Below are 6,925 nucleotides of genomic sequence, written 5' to 3'. Positions count from 1 at the left end.
TTTACGTTTAGGGTTTAGAGTTGATGTGTTAGGGTTTTGATTTGAAGGTTTAGGGTTTAGAATTGATGTTTCGGGGTTTAGGGTCTAGAGTTGATGTTTCGAGGTTTAGGGTTTAGAGTTGATGGTTTAAGGTTTAAAGTTGATGTTTTAAGTTTAGATTTAGGGTTTAGAGTTTACGTTTACGTTTAAGGTTTAGAGTTGATGTTTTAGGGTTTATGGTTTAGTGTTGATGTTTCAGGGTTTAGAGTTTAGAGTTGATGTTTCATGGTTTAGGGTTTAGAATTGATAATTTAGGGTTTAGAGTTGATGTTTTAAGTTTAGATTAGTTAACCATATGTTTTTTTTTGTCAAAAGTAATCAAAAGATTATAAATGTTTTTTACCCTTCGTTAAAGATGAGGGTAAAAGTAGTTAATATAAACATAGGGATGGGAAAAAAAAACGCAAAATCAAAACCAAATCAATCCAAAAACTTAATGTGAGACGAACTAAACTCAATGTACACACATAAATGGGTTCTTACGGTATTTTGGGTTTTATCCGAATCAAGCTTAAAATTGAATGGATATCCGAACAAATCTGAAAAAATTAAAACCCAAAAAAACTCATACCAGACTTAAATTATATCCCAAATAAGTGCCTATGATACTAAAAATCTCAATAGTTAACTCAAATGCTCATTTAATATATATTTTATATTTGGTCAAATGTTGTGGTATTTATGTTTTTGACAATTACATTTAAAATTTGATTGTGCTCAATAAGTTTTATTCAGAAGTTTAAAATATTATTGTTTTATTTTTAAAATTTAAATAATATTTTATGCAATCTTTAGTTGTTAATTTTAACTTGTTTAGTTTTTTTCTCCTCTTAACAATCACTTATGAATTATACCACCAAGTTTTTGTTAGTGAAAATGGTTTACACTTGTAAAATTTGTGAAGTAAAATATATACTTTTGAATCTCGAATAAGTAGGTAACCCTCGGAGTAGAACCAAACCCAAATTTAAAATGGTTCAACCAAATTTGCAATGTGTTAAAATATCTAAACCAGATTCGAATAAAAACAAACCAAATCCGAACCGAATTGAACTGAAAAGTTTCTGAATGGAACTAAACCACAGAATCAAAACCCGATTGATCTTAAACCGAACCCGAGTGGATATCTGTACGTCCAAGCCTACGAAGGAAAGTTGTATCTTATATATTAAAACAAAAATCACAACCTTGATTCATGTGTGATTTTTTTAAAAATAGACCTAATGGACCTATTCCAACAAAGTCATGTTACATTTAATCTCTAATCTTATCATTAAAATTTTGGGCCTATCAATAATTGAATTTAAACAATAATCACATTTATTGATAGCAACTTTTATTGGGCTATCAATAATTGGATTTAAACAATAGATGATCCAATGGATTTATAAATAGTATAAATTAAATAGATTTAATTTAATGTTGTAATAGTATACCTCCATATATTAAATATTTAAATATTTGTCGATGTTAACTTTTAAAATTATAAAGATTTTTTTTTTAAATAACAAAAATCACATTATCTAACAATGATTAATTTTTACTACCTTAAACCAATGAAAACAAATTTTAAACTATATAGTTTATTTTAAAAATTAAATAAAAATTAAATGTTTAATTATTTACTCGATAATATAAATCTATGAAGTGAAAAGTTTAATTTTTTAAAAACTTTCTAAATTTGTTAAATGTTACAACATCTTTGAATATGACAATAAAACAATATTTTACTAATCTTTATATATATAGTTACGATTTAATAAAGTAATAATCCAAAAATATATATATAGAAAAAGATACAAATACATGTGAAAGTTTGAAACAATCTATTCAATGAAAAATATACCATAAACTTATTATGTTTTAAAAATTGATAGACACATATATATTATAATATATATCAATTTAGAATTAAAAACAAAATATTTATATAAAAATAAATGAAAACAAAAACTCGCAACCGCGGGTCGAGATCTAATTTACATTAACTCTCATAAACTCAGTTATATATGTGCACACATACAATTAAGTGCACACCTCAGACTGAAAAATCAAATCAAGCAAAGTAAAGATAATAACGTACAAAATGTGCAATTAACAGATCAATGAGGATATGCAACGTAATCTCGGACTATAAACAAGAAGAAAAACAAGTCTAACTTGGATAAACTACACACTTCGCATCAAATTAAAATTGTTTTATTTGGTTTATTATCTCTTCCGAGCTCGATTTTAAACCTCTTTTTTTGTACTCAACTCTCAGTCATCAAATAAACAAGGTCATTCAGCCATCTTTCCTGAAATCTATTTACTAAAATGGAGTTAAATCCTTGTTTCTTTGTTCCTCGGACAAATTAACCCAATCCGTAAACTCTGTTTATTTTACAAAAATCGACAATGAGTTTTTGTCATCAACAATATACAAACTTTCTCTAGTGATAGAAAGTTAAGTGTTACCGGGATCGAATTAAACAAAAACGAGTTTACTATTAAGAATGATTCAAAGTGCACACAACATATGGGGTTTCACCTTGGGGCAAGCAGTGCTAAAATTTTCCCTTGACGTTCCATGTGGGAGCAAACGAAACTTGAACATAAACGTATACGCTTGTGATATCCTCAAACTTCACCAGGTATATCCGTAACAATGGCAGTTGATTTTTTTTCCGACAGCTTCACAAGGTGCAGCACAAATATTAGTACTGCCATATAGGTTGTCGCAATAGGCTCTGCATTTAGTATCTAAACATGGGGAAGTCATCGTGCGGCCGTTTAAGAAAATGCATGTAGCCTCGCTCTTCATAATGTCTATACATGTTAACATATTCATCAAGTTCATCAGCACAAGATAATTAGAAGAGATGATGATATATGCACAAGTGCAGAGTATAAAATATGGTTTAGTTAACAAATACCCATAGAAGCCATCGAAAGGACAAGAAAGAGAACGGTGAAGCTGATGGAGTCCATGTTCTTTGCCATTTTTTTTGTTTTCTTTGCTTTTTCTGAAATTATGTTCTTGAGTGAACTTAACTGTGGCGAGACGAGTCCATGTATGGTGATCTATTTACACTTAAAACTTTGCAACTTTGTTATAATTATTTTATTCCTCTTTTTTTATTTTAAGGTTCCACTGATCAAGTTAGTAATGTCGCCATATAGCTAGTCTTTCTTTATTACATTTTATCCTCCAAGTTTAATTATTCGTTTTTATCATGCACTAGTTTTAAACAATCAAGAAAAACAGAGGTTGTAGCTGTCTTTCCCGCTGTAATACACATATATACACACACATTTTTTCTTTATTTCTAAATATCTACTTGGTTTAAAATGTTAATGTTGTTCTTTTCGATAGGAGTAAGTAAGCACGAATCTTAGCGAATTTTTAATCTGATAATTAAGCCGATTTTGATTCAATAGTACATTAATACATCTTGGGCATCAGCAGCCTTGTAACAGTCATGACGACAGTCACGAGACTGTATCGTCTTTTTTAACATAGGCACATGTGTATGATCTATGCCATGCACGTGACTACTTTTTAACCCTCCGGTATATGGTATATACCAATGATCGATGTTTTAGTTTTTGTTATTATGTGCACAAATTTTCTTTTTTGTTATTGTATTTAAAACATTGATGTTTTAACGTATAGTCAATATACATTTAAAAAGAAAACTAAAACATCAAATAAAATGTACAAATATTAATGGTATAATTTTATTGGTAAAACCAAAAAGTATTAAACAAAATAATTTATTTATATTTTTAATATATGTTAAATAGTTGAAACATCAAACATTTGTATCCTGAGAGTATAAAATAAAATACAAATCACTTTTCCATTCATAATGTCACTTTTTTCAATTTGGAAACCATTTAAGTTTCCAATAGATTTTTCTAAATTTTTACAAAACATAAAAAGGTCCAAACTTTCGTTTGATATTTTTAGTAATATATATATATATACATATATATATTTGTAATAAAATAATATATATATATATATATATATAATATATTATGTGTAACATAATTACATTTAAATTTATTAAATCTCTTTTTGATAATTTTTAGTCTTTTCTCATCATGACAACATAAAAAAAAAATTATAAGCAAACATCTATTAATATAAATTAGGCGCAACATTTAAGTAATCTCGATTTTATTCATCTTGTAATCTGTACTGTTATACTAAACATGACTGGAGATCTTTAATATCTGATATACTCTTACTGTTTCATAATAAGTGTCATTCTAAATTTTTTTTCGTGTTATACAAAAAGTGTCACTTTACAATTCCAATGCAAATTATTCTTACTTTCAGTTAAAAATTAAATGCAAACTTTATAAATAATTTTATTTATCTTAAATACTATTGGTCAGAAAGATGTAATTAATAACAAGTTACATATATTTATGTTACTTTTTCAAGTTTGTGTGAAAAGTGTCAAAGTGACACTTATTCAGAAACAGAGGAAGTATTGTTTATTCGCAAACTTATTTTGTGCTACTTGAACTCCATAACAATCAAGGGAAACATAACATTACCCTTAACAAAAAGCATCTTTAATTCAGAACAATCTCTTACAGTTTTTGGATGTCACTTGGCTAATTATCCGGTGAACTACTATTGAACCTCTTTTTGTTCAAAACATTAAGGTTTAGCCTGCGATGGGAGGATTGTGATGTTAATTGTTGTTTTAAGATTCCTAGACAAAGAGTTATGGGAAAATGGAATACTGGTTCCTAAACACAAGGAAGTACAACAAACAAAAACATGATAAATATAAGTAAACAAAAACTTAATCTTAATCGATAAACCAATGAAAAGATCGAGCGGTCCTATCTAAATGATATACAGTTCCATTTCATATTTTTATAGAAACTATTGCTTTGTTTGTTATTCTATTCCGCTTTAGTTTTCCAAATCGCCTCAGCACTGAGTAATAGAATTATTTTTGTCTTAAAAAAATTCTTTGTGTTATAAATCATGGAGTGGATTGCCATTAACCAGACCCGGACCGAGACCGGTCCAATATCTAGAAGATGGAGAGATGACCGAAGCCTAGAGAAAGGAGAGAGAGAACGGACTTTAGGAGAGAGAAAGGCGGCCACAAAGCTTGGAGAAAAGGAAACCCTTTCTTTTTCCTAATAGATGTAATCTTTCCATTATTATGTATTAGTAGTTTTCCTAATCTTAGTGAGTTTAGGTTTTGGATACTTTCCATTTATCTTCATCTTGTAATCCTTATATAAAGGAACCCCTTGTTCATTAATAATAACACAAAAATATTCATTCTCTAAACAATCTATTTACAACACGTTATCAGCACGATAGACTCCAAAACTCTGAGACAAAACCTAACCTAAAATCCGTCACACATAAACCCTAAATCAGGCGCAACTTAAAATCGATCTATCTCTCAAACCCTGAGGAACCAGACGACGAGCCACATATCAAATTGAAGCTCTTGACGAGACGAATCCATCAGCGTAAACGGTTCGTCGATCCAATCTCAGACGCGCCCACACTCGCAGAAACAATACTCGGCGCCGTCTTGGTCTTTTGGAACCCTAATCCCGAAGAACCCTAAATTGTTCTTGCTTACATTCCGGCTTGCAAACTCCGATCAAGTTCAACTCCGATCAAGCTCAGCTTCAGACATTCCCTGTCCGTGATCACGTCCTCAAGCCTCAGCTCAGCTTGCGTCCAGCTCAGACCAAATCCCCTACCAGACGCAACCGTCCGCGAGAAGAAACAAGCTCGGGATAGCCCTCGGCAACACGACCCGACAGGAGCCGTCCCGCGTCCGTTCGTCTCAGCTCATCTCTGATCTTTGGAGGTCCAGTTTCTACAATCTGCAAAACAAAGGTAATCCTAATTCTGAGAACATGAATCGAACCTGGTTGTTTTGAAAAGATTGAAACCCTAAAAGATAATCTCTAAAACTAAAAGCCATAGGTTAAATACATCAATCCCCTATGAGTAAATCGAAGCTCTATAAGTTCGATCTAAACCTAAAAACGAGATTAATCTATTGATTAATTAAAATCAGAACCTTAAAGGTTTTTGAATCTCAAATCAAATCCCCTTGATCAAAGATCAAAGTTTTTCGAAATCCCCTAAAACCCTAATTTTGAAAAATCGGTTTTAATTTTGATTTGAAACTTGAGTGTTTGATTGATCGCCTAGAGCTATGATTAGGATTTTTTTAAAACTCGAATCTGAATTGCTTGAAATGTTTAAATGTTTAAAAACACTTAATCTCGATTTATATTCCTAAAGGCCTTGAAACCTTAATCTTAAAATCGAATCCTACTAATGTTTAAACCGAAACCCTAGAATTGATTAAGATTATTTTCATACATATGAATCTGAATATGGATTGCATTCATACTGTTTAAAAGGAATCGACCAGCATGTAGTTTATAAAATCTTGAAACCGTTTGCATTAAGTAGAACTACATGGCTGTGTGGCTTGATGATTGTTTCGCACCATGGTCGATTAGATTGCTTGATTTTCATAAATGCGTAAAACATGTTTGTGGCCGAGCTTGTTGATTATCTTGCGGCCACATGATCACATTGTGAGACTTAATTTTGAATGATGATGTGATTCAGATGTCGAAAATCTCAAACAGAGACTATGCAGCCCTTAATCTCTCCGGAGATAACTACTTGCAGTGGGCGCTAGATACAAAGATCAGTCTAAGGTCAAAGGGACTTGGTGATACTATCATCAAGGGCAACAATGAGACCGATAAGAATCGGTACATGGCTATAAGTATTATACGCCATCACCTCATTGAAGGTCTAAAAGATCAGTACATCACGATGGAAAATCCACTAGAACTTTGGGATGCTTTACAGCATAGATATGAT

Source organism: Brassica oleracea, chromosome C9 (assembly GCF_000695525.1).
Source record: "Brassica oleracea var. oleracea cultivar TO1000 chromosome C9, BOL, whole genome shotgun sequence".
Lineage (NCBI taxonomy): Eukaryota > Viridiplantae > Streptophyta > Magnoliopsida > Brassicales > Brassicaceae > Brassica > Brassica oleracea.
This window is presented reverse-complemented; position numbering follows the sequence as displayed.